Source organism: Homarus americanus, unplaced genomic scaffold (assembly GCF_018991925.1).
Source record: "Homarus americanus isolate GMGI-L3 unplaced genomic scaffold, GMGI_Hamer_2.0 scaffold28, whole genome shotgun sequence".
Lineage (NCBI taxonomy): Eukaryota > Metazoa > Arthropoda > Malacostraca > Decapoda > Nephropidae > Homarus > Homarus americanus.
This window is the reverse complement of record NW_024742238.1, coordinates 7,919,769-7,947,528: the sequence shown is the minus strand read 5'-3', so window position 1 is coordinate 7,947,528 and position 27,760 is coordinate 7,919,769. Positions and strand designations below refer to the sequence as shown.

Below are 27,760 nucleotides of genomic sequence, written 5' to 3'. Positions count from 1 at the left end.
AATACTGTATACCAAAAAATAACAAGGATTTAGCTACAGCATTTCTTCTACTGTACTGTTATTTTTATTAGTTCAGCAATTGTGCCTTAGTGACATTTCATACCTGAACAGCATAAACTTTTCTCCCACAGCAATGTAAACGATTTAGTTATTGTAAACAAGATAGTCCCACCAGAACTCCCTTACCTGATCTAATTTCCTATGAGACTTAAGTTTTATTTTATCTTACCTTATTGGGGTGGTTGGTATACAGAGCGAAGCAAGGGAAAAATGATGGAATTGCTGGAAAATGGTAGTCGGCAAAAGTGAATGCTGTACGACATTGGTACATGCAGGAACAGTACAGTACAGCACAGTATTCTTATTGTAAATAAGATAAACTAACAAAACCTTCTTATTCTAGGATGGAAGTGAATAGTTTAGATTACGTTAGGTAGGTTGGTTAATTTTTTTTGAACAGAAAGTGGCTTATTGGCCATAATATTGCAGCTACCTAGGCCACTGGGCTAGGTTAAATTCGGTTAATGTTTCACCCATTGAAAAATTCTCTCTTGTAATGCAAAATACCGAATGAAGTGGATTCTAATCTCTATGAATGAAACATCACAGCCATGCAGCCCGGGGGCTAGGTAGTCACAATATTACCACTGGGCAATTTCATTTCTTATATACAGTATTGTCAACAGAAGAAGGAAGGCAAACATAATGGTCCAAGATGGAGGTCAAGAAGTGGCATGCACCATTTTCACTCTCTTTATAGCTTAAGAAACAAGCTTTCTTTAAAAGAGAGATTTTTTGTTAGGTAACTCAATCCCATGTGATTTAAAAGTATTACCCTACAGTGCATTAGATACCTTTAGGTAATGAATTAGGTGTTAGAACGGCAAAAACAAATGAAACAATTTCCTTAGGAGCTGCTTCAATGAACTGACAAAAACTACCACTGAACTTTGTTTGATTTTAGCAAAGCCAAACCACAGAGCCATATACAGTACATTAACCTCTCAGTGATTCTTTCTTGCTAACAGCCGACACAGTTCATCAGTAAATATCTAAAGAACAGTACAATAATTGTAAATCTACCAAAGCTATGAAGGCTGGGGTCAGTTTGCCATTTCATCGTAAACTGGAAGTTGTTTATCAGTTCCAACATTGAGATATTAACTAAATGTTACACAAAAATCCCCTAGAATGCTGGTGACCTGGAGACCAAGTTTTAAATTTCTTATAACATCATAAATGTACTGAAGTACAGTGTAGTTACGGCAGATTAATTTAATAATAAAAAACTACCCATATTTTTTCTCTACCCCACTCTCCTATCCCCATTGTCAATGCACTTTAAACTATTTAAATACTATCATTGAAATATGTCCAACATTAACAGGCTTGAATCAATGAGTAATTACCAAACCTGTGGAAATAACAAAGGAGTAAAATTTAGATGAATGCAAACAATCAATAAAGATACTTCTAGAGAGAAGACCCGGATTCTAAACCAATTATCAAATTGGAGACACTAACACTACATTACCAAGCAGTCCAGAAGGTATCCCATATAATCATCATAATTATCCACATATTTGCGAGAATAAGTTGGGATAATTTTTTACTTTTGGACATTAGGGGAATCTTAGGAATTTTACCTTTGCCAATCAATAGCTTAGACAATTCCGACACTTTTCTTCTATTACGTTTCTCTCGCAAATGACCTGGCCTAACCTAACCTCTAAGTTCTAACCAGGGACTCCGCCCCCTGAACCGCCGGCATATATAAGTCGTTTGAGAGGGAAACGTCACAGAAGAAAAGTCTTAGAATTGTCGAAATTACCTATGTTAAAAATAAAATCCCAAAGATTGCCATGTTGTCCAAAAGTAAAATAATACCTAAGTTAGTCACACATCTGCTAGCAGAAGGTTGATGACCCCTAATGACAGACTATTCGTAAGTTTTTCCATTATAATCAATTTTCAAAATATTATCTGTGCCATCCATTGTTAAAACATTAGAAATTAGCATATACATATCACAGAATTCTTCATATACACAGTACAGTACCTGGACTTTGGTTTCAGACATAACACAAGAGAATATTCTAGAATGATTCCTTCAAACAAAGCAAATAATATAAGTAAATTTGTATTAATAGTATTACAAAAACCTACCAGTTACTGTAAACTTTAAGAAAACCATCACTAGTAGAGATCCTGGATATACCCAAGCTTAATACACTTTTGGAGTTAGTGTGAGGACCCTCACATATGCCACCAGAATGCCAAACTAAGACTGTTTATCGCAAAGAATTCTTCTACTAAGAATACAAAATAATGCATAAACCATTAGCAGCAGAAGCTATAAACCCCAAGATTCACGTTGAAGAACCTAACAAAGGCACAACTCGCTGGGACATTCCAAGGCCATTCTCTCCTACACAGCCACAAGGTTATAATTTTCCCACTTTTCTACAACACTGATATAGTTTAAAATTACAAAATAAATTTTCTTTTACAATGCGACAAAGACATCATGAAGAAGGGAGTATGTGGTTAGCAATTAGACAAATTTTGATGGTGCACTTGGGATGGCGAGCGAGACGGGGGATGTCTGGCTCATTTTGGTGTCCACTGTTAATCATACTTACTCCAAATATTAGATACACTATTCCACGATAAAAAGCCCTTTTCGTCCATCAATTATCTTTCATGGATACCATGGGAGAGAGAACCATCAGAAATTATGGCAGATATAAATCGGACACCGAGTAGCGAGATTCAGCCATTGCCAAACCAGGGCACCACGACATCACAGTTACTCACCTGTGCGTTGTTATTACCGCAATATTTAAATTTCATGTTTCAATTAACTGCCTTGACACAGAAAAAGGTGCGTCGAACAAGTATATCAAAGATGATGCATTTGCTATGCATCAGTCGTCCACAGAGTATATATGGTTACGAGGCCAATCGGCAAGGGAGAGGCTCTACTAACTGAGCTACAGTGCGCATGCGTCAACCTCCACCAACATATTCGTCGACTTTTATTTTAGCGAGCAATATATCCTCACTTTCGACAAAGAATCTCGATTGCTTTTACTTCAGAAATAAGTTTCTTATATAAGAACAAAAATTTATTAATATTAAATTACGTCTCATTAACGTTTTAATATATCACTGACACTTTCTAATAACAGACGCATGCGCAAAGATAGGTCATGACGAAATGTGGTTAAGTCTAAACGTAAATAAGCAACTAATCACTAAGTGGAACTATACACTGATATTTGAACCATGCTTGCTCTAGTATGATGCAATCCGCAGAAAATTTGAAACTTAATAGACCACAAGACTTATTAAGATATGAGTCACCTGTAGCAGCACAGTAAAATCTTTGTCAGGTTGATTTGTGATTCATAAACTACATAAACACAATAGTACAAGAACAGCAGTATATGAAGAAAAAATACAGTAATTTACCTTATACATTAAACAAAAAACTACGTGAACATTTATGTTTGTTCTCGCCCAATGAACTTAGGAATCTCGTTCGCGATTCCGACGTCCCGGGTTTTCCCAGAAACATTGTGAGAGCAGTGTTCTGAGAGACATCGTTCTGGGGTTGACAGCACGTGGGCTACCAGCCTCCTGGCTACCTGGAAAACTACATTACACCACCTTTTGCAATAACATGTCACTAACTTGTTTCTGAAACGTACATTGTTGCGGACGGGAATAAGAGAAGTTTTAATATGTACCGTATAAAGAGTATTTCCATGTATAATTTAATCATATACAGTGATTTACTTGCATATATATATATATATATATATATATATATATATATATATATATATATATATATATATATATATATATATATATATATATATATATACTGCATCATATTCGCAAATAAATTACCTATGGTCTCCAGGGTTTAACAACAAGCAACCATTAATAAAATGGAGCTTTGAACAAAATACGTTATACAATAGGAGGAAAAACTGACGTACAGTTGGTCAAAGACGCACCGACCTCACCCTGGTCTCGTGCTCCCAATTTTACCTGGCAATACTCAGTAACGGAAGGCTGTATGCAAAGGTGATTGTGATTGGTGGATCTGTTTTCGACTGTATCACTGTAAGGATAATTATTTAACAAACAAAAGGAAAAAGGTTTATAATAATAAACTATTCATTATTATTTAAGGTCATGAGAAATTTCAAAATTTTCGTAAATTTACTTTAGTAAAGAAAATTATATTAATGAATTGGCAACTCAACTACAACCACAGCTGCCACAAGATTATGACATCAAATTTTCTTCATTATTTAAACAAATATATGAACATTTGGAAACTTCTCATGACCTTAAATAACAATGGATAGTTTATTATTATAAAAAATGTTACCTTTAATTTGTTTAATATTTATCCTGACAGTAATACAGCCGAAAACAGATCCACCAATCACAATCACCTTTACATACAGCCTTCCTTTACCAAGCATTGCCAGGTAAAATTGTGAGCACGAGACCCAGGGCTGACTGTACGTATCTCTTCCTGGAGTCTGATCTGGGGGAAAAAATGTGAAAAATTTAATTGTAGTATAATTTATCGCTAAAACATCTACAACCCCATACAAATACGCTAGGCAAAGAAGGCGAGGTCCTACTCTATCGCAATTCTAAATAATTTCACCACTGACACTTAATTTTTGAAGATTAAAATACACTTTCTACATAAATATTAAGCGGAAGTATTCTATGCACCAATTCAATGGAATACATTGGTATAAGTAAATAACAAAGGGTCTAGAGTTTACGTCTCATAGTTTTATACTACAGGTATTATTATTAATCCGAGTTACTAACCTTTTGATCGTATCTCAGTTGATGTTATTTTTTACACTGCCCGATTGTCATGGCCACAACACTATCCAACTCAATTATTACTGCAGTGTTGCACAGGAAACAATATCACGCCAGAATTAGATAGCGTAAAATCCACCAACACAATATAACAAAGGATACTTTAACTTAGAAATGGAGGGCGTGCATTAGGTCGTGGGTGTGGTAATGCTTCACTTCATCATGGCTTCGGAGGACTTGTTTTATTATTAAGCCCATACACAATTTAAAAGAATACTGTCTCCCTCCTAAGGTGGCATGGGGAGAAGTGTACCTTTTCAGTAACGTGGCCCGTTTACCCAAGAAAATACTTAATCGTCATATGCAAAGACCATAGAATGAAGATAGGAAAACTCAAAATATGGCTAATACAGTACTAACAGGGACCTTAGGTAACTAACGCACAAACGAACACACGCGAAACCGCACAAAGTAAAGATGTCAATTTGTTTACACCACGGCAACAGTGACAAAAAAATCGCATTAATGCGTTATTTGTAAGAAAGTTAAGGAGACAGATCGCACGCACACACCCCCAACATACATGAGTATAAACACAAGTAGAACTTGTCAAACACGAAAGGACATTCATAAAAATACTCAAAATTTTTTTTAACCAAGCATACGATTGACAAGTGTTAACGTAAGTAAAGCTCACGGATGGGTTCAAAATTGGCTCGATAATTGTTCTAGGAGACTGTGTGTGAGTGTGTACCCAGCTGAGGTGAATTTTTTATACAAGTTTAGGGATAAATTTAAGTATTGAAAGTTGGTATGGCTGATTTCTAGGCACTTAAAACACTCTAGAAGAGTCTTGTTTACACACACTCACCCTCCCACTACACCTAAAACAATATACAGTAGCGCGTCAACTATATGGACCCAAGAATTGTGCCTTTAAACAAAATGCCTCTCAAAATTTTTAACAGTATATTTCACACTAACAAAAATAATTAGATTACATATAATAAATTAATCAAGTTACATATTATAACTAGATTGTATCTAATAATTAGTTTGAACATAAGAGGAAGGTTAGGTCTCGGCACATGAAATGAAGCTCTGTATTAACAAGTTTCTTTTTGTTGATTTTTATTATTGAAATATTCCGAGACGGTATGGTAAATCGTGACAATCGTCTATATCCAGTGTTATGAGCAGAAAAGAATACAGATAACAAAAGTAATCCTATCCTCTCATATCAATGACTGTGTTGGGTGACGTACTGTATGTACTGTATATGTAGTGAGAGGCAGAGACTTGAACGTATGCTGGCTATCTTGTTTTCCTCTTTGGCAGCGAAACCATCTGACTCGTATTATTGTTGTATAACTAGACCTCTACGCTTCTACAGTATATGAACTAGTTTCTAAGTGTGTAATGACAATGTAAACAGTTAATAATATAAGTTATCTGGTTACAGGGAAAATATGACACCTATGGATGGAGGAGACTGCAGTGGGAGCAGGTAAACAAAGTGAAAGATTACAGGAAAATAGTGTTAGGAATGACGACAAAACTAAAGCAGACAGGGAGTTTAAACCTAAACGCGGTAAAGGGAGGACTCAGAACACGACTAACTTAAATGTCTACTACGCGAACAGTAGAAGTATGAGAAACAAAATGAATGATATTAGAGCCTTAGTATGTACCGAAAAAATCGACATAATAGCATTCACTGAAACATGGATCAACCTAGACTCACATGAGTTACCGGTCGAATACCAAATTGTGGGTTACAAATTGTTCCATACCGATAGGCAGACCAGGAAAGGAGGCGGAGTAGCAATCTATGTCAGGGATAATCTGAAGTGTGAAATAAATAAGGAAAAAAAAACTGAGCGGAATACAGAAACAATTTGGATAGAATTAATCGACGGTAGGGAAAAATTAATCACAGGAGTAATATATAGACCTCCCAATCTTGATAGAGTCAATGAGCGACTTATCTGGGATGAAATGCGCAGGGCTTCCATACACAACAAAGTCTGTATAGTATGCGACTTTAACCTTGGCCAAATAGATTGGATTGACCTTAAGGGTAACTCAGAATCAGAGGATTTTCTCGAAACGATCCAGGACTGTTTCCTAAGTCAACATATAACCGAACCCACCCGGGGTAATAATATACTCGATTTAGTTCTGTCGAACAGAGAAAACCTCATTAGCAATGTCGAGGTAGGGAACGAACTTGCAAACAGCGATCACAACGAAATTAGATTCCAGTTAGATTTTCAGGGCAAACGTAAGGAAAATTCCACTAAAGTACCAGATTTCAGAAGGACAAACTTTGACAGTTTAAAGAAGCAGCTGAGAGAAGGGGTGTCACACTTGGGCGTGAACCTGACAGATAACACAGACCTGATAACGAGATCTGAGATAGCCGAGTTCCACGACAATTTAAATAATGAGTTACTTAATGCACAAAGGCAGAACATACCATACAAAAAACTCAGATCAGACAACAATGACCCTAAATGGATAAATAATTATTTACAGAACATCATTGGCCAAAGGAAGGCTATAGGTAGAAGGGTAAAGCGTGGCGAAATTTACCTCCAGGATTATTATAAGATATTGGCGAGTAGGGTTAAAACCGTGATAAGGAAAGCCAAGAGGAATAATGAGGTAAGGATTGCAAGGGAGGCAAAGACAAACCCCAAAGGATTCTACCAAATGTATCAAACTAAAACACGAGAAAAGATTGGACCAATACGGTCAGATACCGGCGAGCTCACTGACAATGACGGAGAAATGAGCAATAATTTGAATAAATACTTTTCAACAGTTTTCACCACAGAAAATGTAAACATGATACCGGAGGCACCGACTCTATTCAGAGATAGTGAAGAAAACAAATTAAGCGAGATAGTAGTGACTAGTAGCGATGTTAGTAACCAAATAGATAAACTAAAGCCTAATAAGTCACCTGGTCCCAATGAGATATTTGCCAGAGTATTAAAGAAATGTAAGGAAGAGCTTAGTATGCCCTTAGCAAAGTTGTTTAACATGTCCTTAAATACAGGTGTAGTACCAGAATCCTGGAGGATAGCAAATGTAATACCGATTTTCAAGAAGGGGGATAGATCACTATCCTCTAACTACCGCCCAATCAGCCTAACATCAATAGTAGGCAAATTACTTGAATCAATCATTTCAAACTCTATTCGAAACCACCTGGAGAAGCACAAGTTGATCAATGATTCCCAACATGGCTTCACAAGCCGGCGTTCATGTCTAACTAATCTATTAACATTCTTTTCATCAGTTTTCGAATCGGTGGACGAAGGGCACAATTATGATGTGGTATATCTCGACTTTAGCAAAGCCTTGGACAGAGTCCCCCACGAAAGACTAATTAGAAAGGTATAAGCACATGGCATCAAAGGTAATATCCTTAAATGGATTAGGGCGTGGTTACAGGACAGGAAACAGCGAGTGAGCATTAACGGCACTAAGTCCCATTGGAGCAACGTCACTAGTGGAGTTCCCCAGGGTTCAGTACTTGGACCATTATTATTTATTATATACATAAACGACATAGATATCGGCATAGACAGCAACATAGGTAAATTTGCTGATGACACTAAAATAGGAAGTGTTATTAAATCTGACGAGGACTCGGCAAAACTACAGGAAGATCCAAACAAATTCTTCGAATGGTCTGAAAAATGGCAAATGAAATTCAACGTGGACAAATGTAAAGTGCTCAGTATAGGAGATGTAAACAGGGAAACCAGATACCAGATGAACAACGATGCCATAGAGAAATCCGACTGCGAGAGAGATTTAGGAGTAATGATAAGTAGGAACCTTAAGCCAAGTAAACAATGTGTTTTTGCTCATAACAAGGCTAATAAAGTACTTGGGTTCATACAAAGGAGTGTGAGTTACAAGACTAGCAAGGTCATCCTAAAACTGTATCTTGCGCTTGTGAGACCACACCTGGATTACGCAGTTCAGTTCTGGTCACCGTATTCCAGAATGGATATAGAATTCTTGGAAAGAATTCAGAGGAGAATGACAAGACTAATCCAGGGCATTAGGAACCTTGAGTATAGAGACAGGTAAAAGCATCTTAATTTGCACTCCCTCGAGAGACGTAGAGCGAGGGGCGACCTGATAGAGGTGTATAAATGGAAGTCAGGGCTAAACAAAGGGGACATTACAAAGTTACTCAAACTATCCAACCAGGAGCAAACTCGTAACAATGGTTTTAAATTAGACAAATTTAGATTTAGGCGCGAAATAGGTAAACACTGGTTTGGAAACAGAGTAGTGGATGAATGGAACAAGTTACCAAATATCATCATTAACTCGAATACGCTGAATAGCTTCAAACATAGATTGGATGCTTATAGGAGCAATAGGGGTTGGGTGTAAACGGGACTGCCCAGTATGGGCCAATAGGCCCGCTGCAGTTTCCTCCATTCTTATGTTCTTATGTTCTTATGAAGGAGTCACGTGTTTGTACCCATTCCCCAGTCCCCTCACGTTGGTGGACATCCCGCCTGGAATAACTAGAGTCGACCTTCACATTCCATATGGCGCCCGGGTTTAAGAATCATTCACTTTGAATGTCTTCACAAACAACACTAAGATACAAACAGCTATTTTCCGAAAATTGTCGTGTTTCTAGGTGGTAAAAAGAAAATGGGTCCCAAATCCCAACAAAAGATGCATCAGCACACCCGGTAAAGAATTCGTAAGTCAAATATTTGCGGTCATCCTTGTAAAGAGGTGGGGAATACTTGGAGTCGTAATCGACCTTTGGGCTGGCTGCTCCACGTCACTCATGACGCACACTACAGCAGCTGTGACTAATGACGGCTGGCGGGGCGCTGGTCACGTGGCTACTATGACAACAATCACACACCACACAAATTCCCTGCAGCACCCACTCTGATCATGATCAACGCCCGACCTAATGTATATTTCACTGGATGTTTCTTGATATTTTAAGGCTTTCCAATACTGATCTTTTTCCCAAGCCTAATGCCAGTTATTACTATTATTATTATTATTATTATTATTATTATTATTATTATTATTATTATTAACTCGGGTAGAAATCAGCTTTAAATCAGTTTTCACTTTCCGCCGCCTTTGACACCCACATTATGCAAACCAGCTTGCCCTCTATTCTGTCAAAGGTAATATTGGTCATGTCAAAATTATATATGGCTATGTTCAAAATGTTTACTGGGTGGGGGGGGGGATCTTGTCTTGAGAATAATTATACGACCATAGGCTGGTCAGGTAACTACTGACATAATGTTAACAAAGCCCTCTCTTTCTCTCTCGTGCCTCATACTTATGTTGTCAAGAATCAGATTACACCATTGTGTGTACAAGGTGTGAAATTTAGACTGTTTCAGCCATATTATACTTAAGGTAGGTTAGGTTAGGATTCCTATGAAGTTATACATTTATATGATCTGTCTCATCGTTTATAAACTTAATAGCCAGCGAGCAGTTGACAAAAGGGAGAAAAAACACATCCTTGTAACTTTTCTTGTACACAAAACAAATATCTTCTAAAATCTAAGAGCCAAAACAAACACAGGGGCAGACAAAAACACATGTCCTGTATAAACACACGTACACACGAACATATACTGCACATACACATAGTCGTACTTTCTCTTCACACAACCAACTCTGTCTGCCCCCCCCCCCACACCACACACACGCCACATATTATTCATACACACAAACCATATATTTCCTCAAGAAGTACACACATACAAAGGAAAAACACATAAAACACTCCGTCACACACACACACACGCACATTTTTCCTTTATATGCTAGACACGTTCATAATGAGTCGCCAGCACCTTATATGCGCTTAACCCCATTACCACTACTGTCAGGACTACAACCACCACCACAACTATTGTAATAATCACTACTATTGTAATAACCACTACTATTGTAATAACTACAACCATCGCCACTACTATTACAATAACTACAACCATCGCCAATACTATTGCAATAACTACAACCATCGCCACTACTATTGCAATAACTACAACCATCGCCACTACTATTGTATTAACTACAGCCATCGCCACTACTATCGCAAAACCACAACCACCACCACTGCTAATGCAATAACTGCAACCACCACCACTACTATTGCATTAACTACAACCACCACCACTACTAATGCAATAACTACAACCACCACCACTACTATTGCAATAACTACAACCATCACTTCTGTATCTAGCAGACAAGTAATAACAGGCAAACTTGATCAAAATAAACTAACCTAATCAAACCTAACCTAACCTACATCAATATGAATAAATGACAAACAGCAGCCAGTTACCAATACAAGAACAATATTCAGAATTAAAAAAAGATAACACACACAAAAAAATCACTAAGTTAGGCACAAATAAGTAAGTCCGTCTGTTTATATTTAAATTTGGGTGACATAGTCAGTGGCCAATTAATCCATGGGAGGAGGAGGAGGGGCTAATTGCTTTACCCCAGCCAACACACCAACACACTGTGAGAATTATAAACACAACACAAATACGAGAGAAACTCAAGCGCTCACATCACTACGTTCTAGACTTGCCTTTCACCTTAACTGGTATTAGTAGTTTAACAGTATTGCCTTCCTCGCTGCGGGTATCCTTCTCCCGACAAGGCCAAGGGGTGGGGCGGGAACATGGTAGGAGAGGTTATACCCACATACTAACGGGAGACAAGCATGCATACATATCTTTATAGTACTGCCTCTCTGTGTCTGTGTTAAGTGACGTCAGACCCATATGGATATCGTGGGGTGACTTACAAATGGGCACTGGGAAATCATTATATACACTAGGCTTTCGCTGCAGGTATAGCTCAGTTAGGCAAGATCTCTTGGGTTAGTTAATTATACATTCTTAGTAGCTAATTATAGACATTCTCTCATGGTTTAGACACAGTCTCAGTAGTTAGTTATAATAGTTAGACACACTCTCTGGCTAGTTAGTTAACACACACACACTCTCAGTAGCTAGTTCCAAGGATAAAATAATGTTTTTAGTCCTTGGCTGGTTCGACACACTCGGTAGCCAGTTAGACACACTACACTCGGTGCTACAATAGCGTGCGGTCTACCACAATATCCGAAGTCTACGGACCTGACCTGATCTGACTACCTGAACACCAGGACCCTAACCAACCTTATAAAAGGGGATTAGGTTAGGTTTATCATTTACAAAGAATATGATACAAAATTTGTCATTAATATTATGCTATTATTCAACATTTATGTTTTGTTCAAAAAATATTTATCACCATTTTGTTTTTTTTATCATAAAACTCTACTATATAATAAATAATACTATATAACAATACTAAATTGCAGCCTGCAGTCTAGATATCCCAGGTATAGTGCAAATGTCCCAGTAGACCGCACGCTATAGTGGCACCCTATGACGCACTATTAGTAGCCAGTTTGACAAGCCTGAAGGACATTTACCAACATATACTCACGGCTGTACGATACTTGTCTATATTAGTCTAGTCTACCGTAGCAATTGTAAAAAAAATCCTAAAATCAGACTTAACTTAAATAATGAGAAAGGGCGGTGTGTACAACCTCACCACCGTTTTTAAGCTGAACAACGGCCATAACAGTCAAATAAGGATGGAGAAGTGTGATTACCGAACGCTACTTAGATATTCATGGTATGAAGTTGCGTATCAAATTGTACCTTGACATACGAAGCCATTTTCAAATTACTAAACTGGTTACATTTTCATATTCATAGACAATAAGTATACCTTGCCATAGAGCGGCTCTTATTAATTGTTTAAAACAAAATAGTAATGAAAACAAATGGAATTTAATTGTGATTCCCTCCATAAAGATGTACTGTATATTGTATGTTATATTTTGTACAATAACAAACCTGACGCAACACTTTGTCTCGCTGCTGGCTGACGTATACAAGCACTATCATCACCCTGACTGTCGTATTTGTCAATAACCATTCAATGAATATTTGGACTTAAAAATTATATTTCTATATCATTGTTTTACAAATCAGAACTCAATCTTCATTTCATTTTCTATACACTAATATGAAAAAAGTAAATGCCTGAGTGATATTTCCCTGTACCATACAATAGGAATACAACAGTTAATTTAAATTGTTCCCTAACTTTAAAACATATGCTTTGGCGAAAAGACTTGGCAATCTGTAATGTTGACATTAGAGGAGAGGAGTTAATGTTTCCAAAAGCTTGTGGAGAGGTTACTGGGGAGAGTGGTAGGGTTGTTCTTGTCACCACTGTAAACATGGCTGATTGCCTTCACTGTTTGCGTATTTGTTTTCAGTAGGTCAGTCACCGAGCACGAATGTGTAGGCTGAATCATGCGTCTGCTGGATATGAAGACCAAGATCTAAGCTTCGTTGACAATGTCAGCAGTAACAAGGTTAATAATTACATAACTATATCAACAATAAAAATATATGAGAGAGAATTTTGGATCACCTCTGGGGTATGTAAGTCATCTACCCTCGAGACCTGGTAGTGATTTCTCTAACCTCTTAGACATGATCTTTACTCTTCTGATATTCAAAAGCATAAAATTACTATAATATATATAAGGCTCAGTGCTGTAGAACGCTAAACATCTTGTTGACAGGGCACAGTAGAGTGGATGCTCTACCCACTTGAGTGACTGGGGTCAAGAAGAAAAAGCTACCACACAAAAGGTGACACAAATGTTGCTTCTGAACGTCTTTGTCTCACACCAACAGCTCATTTACTTCTGTGTCACTCTCAGACATAGTTCTTGGTGGCTTTTATCTTATACTCATAGTTATTCGCGGACTTTGACTCACCCACACAAATTTAGTCTTGTATCACCCTCACATTTCTTATGGGCCTACAGTATATACTGTATATAACTCATGCGCCTGGCTATTTGGAGCCCTTGGCCAGAGCCATAGAAAAAGGAAAGGGGACATCACACCCCCCTTTATATCCATGAGTTGCCTCCTCATATGACCAATTGTCGAAATTAGCAAATCAGAAACGTAACAGTGATGCCTCAGTGCTCCAGTTCACTGACAAGACCCAAGGCGAGGCGCAATGAATCGACATAATGGTTATGGTTGGTGGCAGGACTAGGCTAGTAGTAGTAATAATAGAAACTGGATGCCTCAGTAGAACTAGGATGGCATACTAGTTGCAGTGTAATCGATATCGTACTATGCAAAGCCACGAGACACGCAGGTCTGGTAACCATGAAATTTAGTATGTCATTTCAGAAATATATGAATCAAAAAGACAAAAAGCATTGCGGTCTGGCGTGTGGCATTATCATCTCGCACAATATTCGTCATGTAACATGTTTTATAATTTGGCAGATGCTAGATCAGGGCTTCCCAACCTCAGGGTCACGAAGTTAATCCCTGGGGTTATCAGGTGTCCTCCCGACAAGTGCAGTATAAAGCCGTTTATTTGGAATAATAATAATGCAGGTCGTAGCAAATATACAACCAGCACTCGTAAGCAAAGGTGTTTTTTCCAGAAGTTTTATCTCATATTTTTTAATTGCTGGTGGACTATAGAGTAATGACTAACGTTATTATGCCCATAAAGACCTTAACCGTTCAAGCGTATAATATTTTAACGTCAATGCCTTTCTTGGCATACAGAACAGACTGTTAGTGTCCAAGATTAATATTATTCGTGTGTGTTCTTGGTCGCCCGAACAATTCACTCAGGAATACATCAGTTTCCTATGAGAAAACTTGACATAGTTCTTACGTTAGCTCTGCAATTACGATACTCTTGGGATTAGTAACAAAGGCGATGTACAATATGAAACGTCAAGAGAGGCTGTTTATATAACAGGTGAAAATTCTCAAAATTATTGGCTTGTAATAAGTAACCAACAAGTAAAACTCCGGCAAACTTATATAACTCAATTGATATATACAGTACAGTACAGACCTAATACAGGGCATGTAAATACCGCCAATGAACACATTAGTATTTGCAATTGATTAAAAATGGTCAATGTTTGAAAAATACAACAAAAAGGACACTTGATATATTTTTATAGGCACTCGGAAAAAATGGTACAATTTTCATACTAGAAAAAAATGGCACAACAAATTTCACTTCGAGCTCAAGAACCACAAACGAAATTACGAGCTAATGAGCCTGTGTTTGAAGCTATCCAGCGTATTCGAGTTAATGGTGATGTTTGATAACTTGCTGTATCACCTTTGTTTAGCCCTGACTTCCATTTATACACCTCGATCATATCTTGTGTTTTAGTTTGATACATTTGAAAGAATTCCTTGCTACCTTCAGTTCATTATTCCTCTTTGCTTTTCTTATCTCGGTCTCCCTACAATCTCGGAGGCAAACTTCACCACGATTTCTCCTACCTTGCCTTCCTTTGTTCAATAATATTCTTTAAATAATAGTTTATCCATTTAGGGTTATTGTTGTTTGATCTGAGTTTTCTATATGTTATGTTCTGCCTTTGTGCATTAAGTAACTTATTATTTAAATTGTTGTGGAACTCGCCAACCTCAGATCTCGTGATCAGGTCATCCTCAACAGTCTTATTTTGTGAGGTTATCGTTGTCATGTTCACTTGGTAAAGTGGGTACTCTAAGGAAGTTTCAGTAACAAACGTTATAATATTTTAGCGAAAACATGTCAATAAAAATTAATGTGCCATTTTTTCCTAGTCTGATGATTATGCCTTTTTTCGGTGCCACATTTTCCTATTGCCATTTTTTCCCACATTAATTTTTATAAGCCAGCTGATCCGAACTGATTCTAGGGTAGTTTTAATTACCTGAAGATACTTGTGTAGTTCCAGTCGTAGCAAGCCTTGGTGGCGCCCCCACCCCACCCCTCATAAATATTCATTGATAGATTTAATTTTAATTTTTTAAAATTTCACGCCGGAACATAAAAGTGATTGGAAATCAAAAGTATCCACCAGGATAGCACCTGTTACCGTTATAAAACAATGCTGTCCCTACGATATGTTTGTATTTTCATAGGATTCGCTGCGAAAGTAGATAAATAAAAAAAAAAAAATAAATTAAAATGCAATTTTGGTGCCCATGGCGGCTGCCCCTAGCTACGCCCCTGGGTAGTTCACGCCGCCTTTTTTTGCATTAAATTCCAGTGTATCAATAACCAATCAACTGATTCATCTGTGGGGCAGGTGTGTGGCGTGGTGAAATAGTTTGAAAATATAACGGCATAAGGAAATACCAGAAAAGTCTAAAAGAGTGTTAGTGAGAAAAAGTAAACGCGAACAAAACTATTAAGTCACTATAAAGGTTTAACTACTGTAGTAACAAAAGCAGCCATATATATTATACACTATCTGAAGGTTTTTCATCAACTACGAACTCCTGAACATTGTAGGTTGTTCTATGTATGTACAACAAGTTTTAGCCAGACATACGTGCATTAAATGGTAATCGACGTAAACTGAGGCTGTAGTTGACATTCGGTGAAGCTGGGAACTTTACCAACCTAACCTAACCAAACCTAACCTAACCTAAACTACCTGTCCTACTTTAAGCATATAGGTAAATTACACTGTATTCTATTTACATGGTGTAGGTAGTGGTGCGTGGTGGTGGTAACTGAATAATTATTACCAGAGCATTTTTGTCGGGGTAAAGTTTGCTTGTGTCTGATAAATAACTTGCAATTTAATGGACAAAATAATAATCTAATGTATATTCCATAGTCATTTACCTTACATGTTTTTTTTGTATTACTGTAAGAATACTATAAGTGCTGAAGAAAAAAAATCATCTCAATATTATAGACAGAAATGGATAGATATAGACGTGTGTGAGTGGACGCGCGTGGGGGTGTGTATGTTTATGTGAGGACGCGCGTGTATGTGTGTGTGTGAGTGAACGCGCGGGGTTGGGTGTGTCTATGTGTTTATAAATGAAACTCGGGACTGTCAACTGGTCGACCACAAGAGGCCAAGTTTAGTGATAAACATCTGGGATACCGGATCAAACCAGACTGAGACACTTTCCCCCGTTGGCGCTGTGCGTAGTCACTATCGATCCTGGACACTGCCTGCCCTTGTCTGGTGATGCAAGTTACCGCTCCTTAAAAGGCCATCCATAAATATTTCTCATATGGACAGTTATATTAACCGCTTTTATTGTTACGATTATTTATTATTTTTTTTAATGTGATTATTTTATTTATTATTAACATTATTATCTATTATTATTGTTTACTATCATTGTTATTACTGCCGTGTTTTGTTATTATGATTACCGAGGTATTATTATCGTCAATACTTTTTAATATACATCAATACATAAAATAAACATTACTTCCCTCACAAGCAACACACTGCGGGAATGATTTGACATTATTATGATTATTATTATTCTTTGACAAGCAACACGGACTGATCTTAACATACCCTACAAGTGTCAGGTGTAGGAACTTAAAAAAATGAAAGGTCAAGGTCACTGGGTCAACACAAGGTGCGCTCCACCCTAGCCATTATGTATGTAGGTTACTATACACAATATGTAGCACTTAGCATAAACAGCATGGGGAACGGTGTTCATGGGGGCTTCACTGGATCCCTTATCAAAACTTTATTTGAACTTAATTTTTAAATAATAGGATGTACAGTCTGGTGAATTACAGAGGAGCTTTTGTTAGGTTAGGTTCTGATGACAAGTAAACTTAGTGCGTGCCTGTGTGTGTGTGTGCGTGTGTGTGTGTGTGTGTGTGTGTGCGTGCCAGTGTGTGTGTGTGCGTGCCAGTGTGTGTGTGTGTGTGTGTGTGTACTGTATAAACTACATGTGTGTGTAGCGACCTGTGGTGTAATGGTCAGCATGCTTGCCTCTCGAGCGAGCAGACCCGGGTTTGATCCCAGAGCAGTTTCTTTACGCCACTTTCCTCTGTCTACCCAGCAGTAATTGGGAACGTGGATGTTAATCGATTTACGGATTGTGTTCCGGGGTAATGATTAGCCAGTGCAGATGGCGAGTTGTCCGGTCTTCTCGGACTATTCCTTGACACTGGGTCATGCAACTCGTTAACTAAGGGTGTGGTTGTTGTGTTGGCGACAGTGTCTACACCTTAGACAAATCCACGCCTAGGTGGCCCTTGGGCCCGCCATCCTCGTTACACGAGGGGCAACCATGTTACGGGGTGATAATAATACCGCCCTCTATATGTTTCTTCAGTGTTCTGTTTCTATGACTCCTGGCTTGATTTTTCCGGGAAGGAATTGTCAGCGTGATGGTCGCGGACAAATTGAAGCCGCAGGAGGTGGTGATCGACTAGGGAATACACGTATATATCGAGAGGCTACACACACACACACACACACAGGACGAAACATACAACGTCTTCGGTCAAATACCTCGTTGTTAAGTCTCTCTCCTGCGCAGTTCACATAATCTAGAGATGATCACTGGGGGAAAAAATGTTGGCGCAGTATGCCAAACTGTCCCCTCCCCCATCCTCACGTCTTGTTCAAGGTGACACTCTTATATCACAACAGAGGTTTAGCAGACACGTTTGTGGTTCACCGAGTATCACCGTTTGTGGAAATAATAACCATTTATCACACTGGAATTGTTTACACCGGGTAGTACTTCCTTATAGTTCAATTTTTCCCCAGCTGGTACCAACTGCCTCGTTTGCTTGACTTAACTCCACTGCCTGTCACTCAATTGACTCAAACGCTCCGAGCTATTTTATCCATCATACTTACCGTGAAAAAAAGTGTAGGGGGCTGAATCCCAATAGCCACTTGAGATACGGGTCCTGGTTTAGTGCAAAGGTTCGCGTAACTGGCGACAAAGTCAATGTTTTCCTATTAACTGTGGTAGAAAGAATGTTGAAACCTCATGATCTCCCGGCCGGAGTTGGCAAGGCGCTCTCTCACCCTTTGTTTACTCACTACTGAACTGCCTCAGGCGTTTTAACAGCGCGGGTTGCTTAGGCTGCATCTAACCGCTTGTATATAAAAAAACAAATCCCCGTTAACAACAACAACAAAAATATTAGTATGAAAATAATGTGGTTTCGAAAGTCTTCATTTGTGAGGCGAAGAGAGAGGGTTGAGAGAGCATAGAGAGGCACTCACAGGCATCCCTCTCACATCTCCCATAATGCAGGAGGCAGAGGGGGGGTGTACGAGCTTATGAAGGGGGCACACTCAATTTTTTTCCACAGCTATTTCACATATTCATCAATTTACAAGAAAATGAAAACAGAAGTAAAAGGATAAATGATCAACGTGAACCAAACAAATTGCCGAATCTCAGGAAAATTGCCAACCCTCGCTTATTTCATCTCATGTTAACTTAACCTAATCCAATCTAACCAAACCAAACCTAACGAAACGAAACCTCACGTCACCTCACCAAACCTAATCAAAGTTATTGTACGTCACTTGCTTGGGCAATATGCCAATAGAAGAACGTCAGTCAGCTTTTCAGTTATCTTAAGAATCGATTTACATAATAATATATTCATCAACAGGAAATCTTAGGTAGCGGTGAGTCATTACTAAGGGTTCGTGTGGCCGTGCAGGAAGACTCTCCATACTTCACTGACTTTATTTATTGCTGACACTGACAACCATCCATCTGTAAGCGGTTAGCACGGGTGCGAAAGTGTGTCTGTATGTGGGGGTGGTTTGGGTGGGTGGGTGTGTGTGTGTTAACTTCTCACGTCAACAAAAACAAGAGCACCGTGGTGGTCTGCTGAAGGCTGCGCTATAAGCAAAAACTCAACCAGACGATGACGTCGATGATAAACACCAAAAACTTAGACGGTCAACGACAAAAATGACGCCGACATCTGGGTAGTGACAACACCACCACCACCTACTGACACATATATATATATATGCTGATAACCACAAGGAAAGAAAAAACACAGAGTTCCCAAGCGCTTTCGTGTAATTCACAGACTAGTCTGTACTCACCCCTGAAGATGTGAATTACACAGCTTGGGAACTTCAAACTTTCTTTCAATGATTATCACCTTCACCTACAGTGATTTACTTGCATATATATATATATATATATATATATATATATATATATATATATATATATATATATATATATATATATATATATATATATAACAAAAACTGTACCATATAGACGTTGGATAGAGAGTCCGCCATTAAGTTAAACTACAATATTAACTGTATATTATGAGTAGGTGTTATTGTTATGTATCTTGTTAACTGTCATCTCCAATATGCAAATCATACTACTACTACTACTACTAATAATAATAATAATATTAAAAATTCGGCAGTAAGTCGTTTGTAGAGGCGCGGTGTTTGTTTATTTACTTCACTATATGTACCAACACGTCCAGGGGAGACCTCAGGGTGGCGGCCCAACACTAATTAGACGAGTGAGAGAACCTGGGGGAGCTGTCCTTAGGGGATTCGGATTAGACATGACCTGACGGGTATGTGACCTCCGGGGGGATAATCGGGATAATCTTTAATAATTACAGACACGGGTTTAACCTAATTTATTTGGCGTTCGACCAAGTAAACTTGTCTCCTGCCCAAAGGATAAACAATATCAAATATTTCAACTGGACATTTTTAGTAAGTACAGGAACAGTATATATTACCATAGCGTAAAAACATCACTTGAAGATCCACCTCCCTCTCGACCCTGCTTACCATACATGAAGATTAACCACGCTATCTGAGGGGGGTAAGGTCAGGTTAGAGTCAATCAAGTGAGGTAAGCTGGGCGGTGCAGGGCCGTACAAGGTGAAACGTGTGGAGGAAGCGTTGAAGAGAGGGAGTGTCGCTGTTGCCTGCTGGGAATATTCAGTACTATCATTGTGTGTTATGAAGTAATACTAAAATGTATATATTAATTTATTCTAATCGATGACTGTTTTGTCTACCTGAGCACCTGTATAGTGATCCTCATAACTTGACTGAGTGTTGTAGTCTACCTCTTTCTCTACATCATGATCTTTTAATAATGTAATTTTTATGGTTGTGTAAATATTTGTTCTTGTATAATTGTTATAAATTTATAATTTATAATGCTGTATAATACTTGTTTTAGTCTTATGATAAAATAAAATTAATGTAATATTTATATACTCCTCCCTGGGGAAGTCACACCGACCAAGATTAATACTCAGAGGATGTCCTATGTCAGTTAGATCAGGTCAAACCCTTATATTTCCTTTCTTACTGAAGACCATAATTACTGATGGGCTTTCTTACAGTCATAAACAATTAGACTATACATGTAGAGTGATAAATCGAGGGGTTTTCGATTATTATTGAGAACGTTGGTGTGGGCGGCGGAGCATGTTGACTGAGCAGCAGTATCAAATAAACAGGAAGAGGATATAGTCATCATGGACAATTTATCATTCATTTATATAAAACTGGCAGCTGTTATTTGAGGATGTGGGTGGTTAGTGGCGTCGTGTATATAGTCATACAGAACACTTGGTCCTGATATTGTCTCTGAGGTCAGTAGTTGGAGTTTGTCTATCTTGCTATACTGTGAAGAATGTATTTAAGGAAGGTTTTGTGTGGTTCTGTACCTGTTTCTTGCCCACCCATATCACTTAACCTAACCTAACAATAAAGACTAAAGATAAATTAGTTTCGTCACAGTTCAAAATCAGGGTCGAGTTGGTCAAGGAGAGCAGAGCATGAGGTACAGGCGTAGGTTAACAGTGGTAGCAGAAAGGAGGTGTACTGCTGCTACCCCTAAACATGCCGGTGCTTGTGGTGAATACAGTAGTAACTTTCACCACAGGCTCTACAGGATCCCAGCGACGCTACAAGAGGTCGATTTCCCTGGTTCCTCATTGAATAAGAATGATCAAGAATTAACCATCGCCCGTGTTAAGTCACGCGTTAAAAACCTTTCCACCGTGAAAGAAGAATATTATCAGTAAAGTCAGAGAAGGCGGAAAATGGTGACTAAATGCAGTTAAAAACGTATTGAGTTTGCTTTTCCCTGCTGTCTGTCTGGTTTATCTCAAGAAGGAAATAAAATGAACGCAATATGCTGTCATCAGGACTATTGAGAGCCTTAAGTGGCGTTTCACCACAGTGTTTACTAACAGTATGGGCAACACGCAGTTGATTTTGCTGGCCTCTGCACCACCTCCTCAGCAACCAAAGTTAATGCTTGACTCAGCTGTTGCCAGGTTTCCTCTCGACCCCACCCACGAGATATACATGATATTATACTTAAATTTAAAGGCGGTAAATAAAATGAACACACACTCGCCCACACACACACACGAACACACACACACACACACATACACACACACACACACACACATAATATTTAAAGAAACAAGGAACAGGAGGATTCGAACTCACACTCTGGGTGGCCAGTGTACCACGAAAGACCAAAAATAATTTGAACCTGATCTAGAGTCGACCGACCTTTAATAACTGGAAGCAGTGAGGATCTTGTCCTCACACCTGCACACAAGAGAAACTCAGGGTAAGACATACACCACAGAGTGCTTGGAATTCCTAACCAATATTACTGTCCCTTGCAGGTTAAATTCTTGGGGTCAGTTGACTTAGGTCACGTTCACACGACTCACAGTGGCACCGCCCTCGCCCGCCACACGGTATGGCGTCACATTCTCGAAGGGACGCACTTCTGTATACATAACCGTTATGTGGTTAGATTAGGTTCAGTTAAATATACTGACAGTTATAGAGAACTCGTTAAAATAATAACTTCCAGAAATAAAAACCAGGGACTACTAACACAATGATAAAGAGTTAAGTGACCGCCTCACTTAGGTTATTGGTGTCAGGTACAGTTGTCAACAAGTGGTGACAAACACGATGATTCTGTCATGTACCAGCTGCATGGCACGGTGCCCTGTCCTGCCTCCCCCCCCTTCCCCATCCTGTTCCCCCCTCTTCCTCTCTCTCTGCCGCCAACCCTCCCTCCCTCCCTGTCCCACCATCCCACCAGCCAGTGAACTCTGAACAATATGATAAACACAAAGCAGTGAGTGTCATCGCTTTTTACACACACACACACACACACACACACATACACACACACACACACACACACACCTAAATTAGCATGGTGTCACCTTTGAACCACAGCATTAATCCCCCAACGTCTCAACAGGTGACCCCAACACCTTCTTCCAGGCATTAAGAAGGAACCCACAGCACTGAGGCATAATATAAACCTCTTAATTATATACAGAGAGAGAGAGAGAGAGAGAGAGAGAGAGAGAGATAAGATTATATAGTTAAGACGACGTTACTGGATAAGGAGACATCCGGGTGGGTTTTATTTTGGCGTGTATGTATGCACGTATGTATGTATGTTGTGTATGTATGTTGTGTATGTGTGTTTTAATTAACGGTTTATTGAAAGAGCATGGCAGCTGGAAGGCTGAAAATATACAGTTACATAATTGGGGAATGGGTCTCTTGATTTACAAACAATATACAAGTAACATAAGTGATACAAATATGATATATAACAACTAGGTGGGGGTTAGCTCAAACTACAGGGCATTTCAACATAGTGACAGTGCAAAAAATAAGATTGACTGGGAGTGAATACACTGGTTGATTACAAGTTATTGATAATATTTACAATGGTTGAGACTGCGCTGTTCTTATAGTGATCAGTTCGTGCTCGTATGGGCTGGATGCGGTTATGGTGTCGAACAGCAATTCTCAGACGAGGGATCTCGGGTGGTAGTAGGAGCCGGTGTCGAGGATGGTGCAGAAGCTTCTCACCAAATTTGCAGATGAGGTCGTGGTGATGGTCAGTGAGAGTCGAGAGGGTCAGTGTGTTGAGCGCTTCTTGATATGTGGAGTAGGAAGGGGAAAGAATAATCTTGCATGCCCTCTTTTGCACTTTTTCTAGGTGTTTACGTTGTTTGGCATTTAGGGAGGAAGACCAGGTAGGGGAGGTATAGGTGAGCTTGGGAAGTATGAATGTTGAGTAAACACGGAGGAGCTCGGGGGTAGGAACTCTGAGGGACTTGAGTCGGCGGAGGAGGTGGAGACGAAAACTGGAGGATTTGACAACTTCGCTGACGTGTGGTTTCCAATTTAGTTTGTTGTCTATGGTGACGCCGAGGAGCTTCGTGGAATCTACAACCTGGAGTGTATTGGGACCTAAAGTAATGGAAGGGGTGGGACAACGTCGGAGGAGAGGTTGATGTGCATAACCATGGTCTTGGTATGGTTGATGGTGACGTGGTTGTTGGTGGCCCAGTTTTGGAGGCTTCAATAAATCCTGAAGGACGGTATAGTCGGGAGCAGAATTGTTGACGCTGATCCCAATGGTGAAGTCGTCGACATATTTCCAGCGAGCAGGGGTTTCTCTTAGGGCATCATCGATAAGCATAAGGAAGCATAGTGGTCCCATCTTGGTGCCTTGGGGGACGCCACAGGTGAGTGACTGAAAGGTGGAGACAGCCCCTCGAAAGCGTACAGCTTGGCGTCGGTTACTGAGGAAGTCTGTAAGCCATGGTATAAGACTTCTTCGAAACCCGAGGTCGATAGCTTTGTTGATGATTAAATTGTGGTCGACTAGGTCGAATGCCTTGGTGAAGTCAACGAAGGCGACAGCTGCAGACGTTTTTAGTTTCTCCAGATGGCGGTATATGTAGTCGAGAAAGCTGACAAGACAGTGAGTGGTGGAGGAAGTTTTCATATTACCAAATTGCTGAGGATCTACGGCGCCAGCAATCAGCATAGGCCCAGTCAAACACAAAACTTTCACAGATTAAGCTGGGTATTGGGGTGATTGCAATGGGTCGTAGCTGATTTAAGGATTGTGGGCTGGTTAACTTCGGCACTGGTGACACATATGAAGTCTTCCAGTCAGCTGAACATCTGGCTTGACTGAGGGAAACATTGATGATGGAGCAGAGGGGTTTAGCAAGCTCCGGGGAGAACTCCTTGAAGAGTTTCATTGGTAAGTCAATGGGGGTGGTGGAGCGTTTTAACTTTAGTTTGTCCAGACGTTTTGCTAATTCAAAATTTTCTTCTAAATCACTGGGAAAGGGGGCTGGTAGGTAAGCAGGGAGATTGGTTGTGTCAAGCCGGGGGAGCGTCTGGCATATAGTAGCGATATAGTTATTTGATTGCTTAGCTGCGTCAACATTAGTGAGGTGGCTAAGGAAGGGGAGGGGGTGTGTCTTATTGTTTGGTCCACAGAGTGTGTACGTGTGTTTTGTGAGTATATGTGTGTTTCGTGTATGTGTATGTTTTGTTTGTTCGTGTATATGTGTATGTTTTGTTTGTTTGTTTGTTTGTTTGTGTGTGTGTGTATGTGTGTAAAGGAGCAGCCGACAGAACATAACAGTGAACTCTCGCGGTGTCCCTGGCATGTTCTTCGCAACACTGCCGCTACTACCCCCCTTACACCCGACTACCCCACCTTACACCCCCACTACCCCCCTTGCACCCCACTACCCCACCTTACAACCCCACTACCCCCTTTACACCCCACCACCTTATACTCCTATCTTACGTGATAACTGTATTAGTGTAAAGTGAATTAATTAATCCCCGGCCAGCAGTACAGTATGTAAGAAATGGTCGCTAATCAGCTGTGGGGGCACGTGTCTTGGCTGGGTGATTGGTGTGGGTGTGTGAGGCTGGGTGATTGGTGTGGGTGTGTGAGGCTGGGTGATTGGTGTGGGTGTGTGAGGCTGGGTGATTGGTGTGGGTGTGTGAGGCTGGGTGATTGGTGTGGGTGTGTGGGGGCTGGGTGATTGGTGTGGGTGTGTGAGGCTGGCTGGGCAGTAGCATCCAGGGGGGAGGGGAGGCAAGTACCGTGGTGCGCTCTGGTAGGTTGTGCTGGTATGGTGTTGGCAGGGGTGGTTGTCACGGGCATCCGGAGCTGTGCGACCCTCTGGCCCATACCACCAATACCACCTGCCTGTCTCACACACCACCACCATCACCACCTGTTCTCATCACACCACCACCATCAACCCTCACCTCCTACTACCACCACCTGTCCTCATCACACCACCACCCTGTCCTCATCACCACTACCATACCCCCACCACACACCACCACCACTCACCCCTCCACACACACAAACACCTCTACCTCCCCCACACACCATGGACTAGCCTGGCTCCTATGTGACATTTGGGCCACCTGCCGGCCCTTCTCCAGGGTCATCAGGACAGTACTATACCGGGTAACGTTCACAAAAGGGAAAAATTTTTAACAATAATAATTTAACGAGAGAGAGAGAGAGAGAGAGTCATAAAATTAGACACCCAAGCTTAATTTGATTTACTAAATGTTGTGATGTAAGGAATTTAGACCTAGTACACGGTGGTCAATAACCCTGGCAAGTTAAACCAACAAAACAAAACAAAAGCATCAAACGAATGAGCTGGACGGAGAGGTCAAGCGAGAGTCTGTGTTGGAGTCTGTTGTACAATGTGTTTACAGAGTCCCTTGATGTTTGTGTTTACAGTCCCTTGATGTTTGTGTTTACAGTCCCTTGATGTTTGTGTTTACAGTGTCCCATGATGTTTGTGTTTACAGTTCCTTGATGTTTGTGTTTACAGTCCCTTGATGTTTGTGTTTGTGTTTACAGTCTCTTGATGTTTGTGTTTACAGTCCCTTGATGTTTGTGTTTACAGTTCCCTTGATGTTTGTGTTTACAGTCCCTTGATGTTTGTGTTTACAGTCCCTTGATGTTTGTGTTTACAGAGCCCCTTGATGTTTGTGTTTACAGTTCCTTGATGTTTGTGTTTACAGTCCCTTGATGTTTGTGTTTACAGTCCCTTGATGTTTGTGTTTACAGAGTCCCTTGTTGTTTGTGTTTACAGAGTCCCTTGTTGTTTGTGTTTACAGTCGCTTGATGTAAATAAATTGAAGAATAAAGATGATAAGAATAAATATGCCATCTGGCTAATTAACTCGTGATTAAATTACCATTCTAATTAATTATGAGGTGATTAAATTTCCAGTATGGTCGAATACCTGCTTATTAAAATTTATATTCTGATTAATTACTTATTTAATCTGGTTACCTAAAATAATATAATTTCCATTCTAGCTAACTGATAATTCTGAAAATCTATTATTCTCTCTGAATCAATAATTAAATTCTTATTCTAGTTAATTGATTACCGGGTTAATTTTCATTCTGGGTAATTAAATAGTAATTATATTTTTATTATGGTTAATTAAAAGGGGGGACCAATTTTCATTCTGGTTAATTATATGATAAATTAAATCGTGTTTCGTATGCTGTAATAATAAAAGTATTTTACATAGATTATATTCACCTATAAATGTAATCTGGGTGCATATTTTAAATCAAATTACCCTAGAAAGGTAATCAGTATGCTCTTATAAATTCAAATACACGAGAAATATAATCAGTATGCCTCTTGTAAATTATCCTAGCAACAGAAACGCTATCATTTTGCACTCGTTCAAACCAGTAATCTTGCCCAACCTCCAACAACAGTACCGCTAACCAGAGGCGCCACATCCCAGTCCCTGTGCAGAGAAATGCGCAATAATTTACAAACGTTCGCGTGCAGTCAACGATGATAGCTATTGCATCACGCCTGTATATTTAAACTGGATTTGTGTAGGTTCTTAAAATGTTTTCTGTATACATATACAATTATACTGTTTGGTGTACATGTGTGTGTGTTTTGGAAGGTGCATACCGTCTGTGCATGTGGGTACGATTAGCGGGATGTGTGTGTACATGTATAGCTGTCCCTGTGAGCTATTACGCATTCAACATTCCTGTGTCTAATTATACCATATACCCCATGCACT

General features: G+C 39.5%; 1 protein-coding gene across 2 annotated transcripts in view; it reads right to left on the bottom strand.

The window, feature by feature from the left end:
- Positions 1 to 18,845, bottom strand: part of LOC121876581 (protein tyrosine phosphatase type IVA 2-like) — a 46,350-nt gene extending 27,505 nt beyond the window's left edge. The window contains exon 1 of one of the 2 annotated variants that reach the window (XM_042381786.1): positions 18,677 to 18,845. The gene's annotated coding sequence lies outside the window, so the exon portion shown is untranslated. Of the gene's footprint in view, positions 1 to 2,817; positions 3,006 to 18,676 lie in introns of those variants that run through there. The other variant, XM_042381785.1, reaches the window with a different exon arrangement.
- Between the last annotated feature and the right edge of the window lie 8,915 nt (positions 18,846 to 27,760).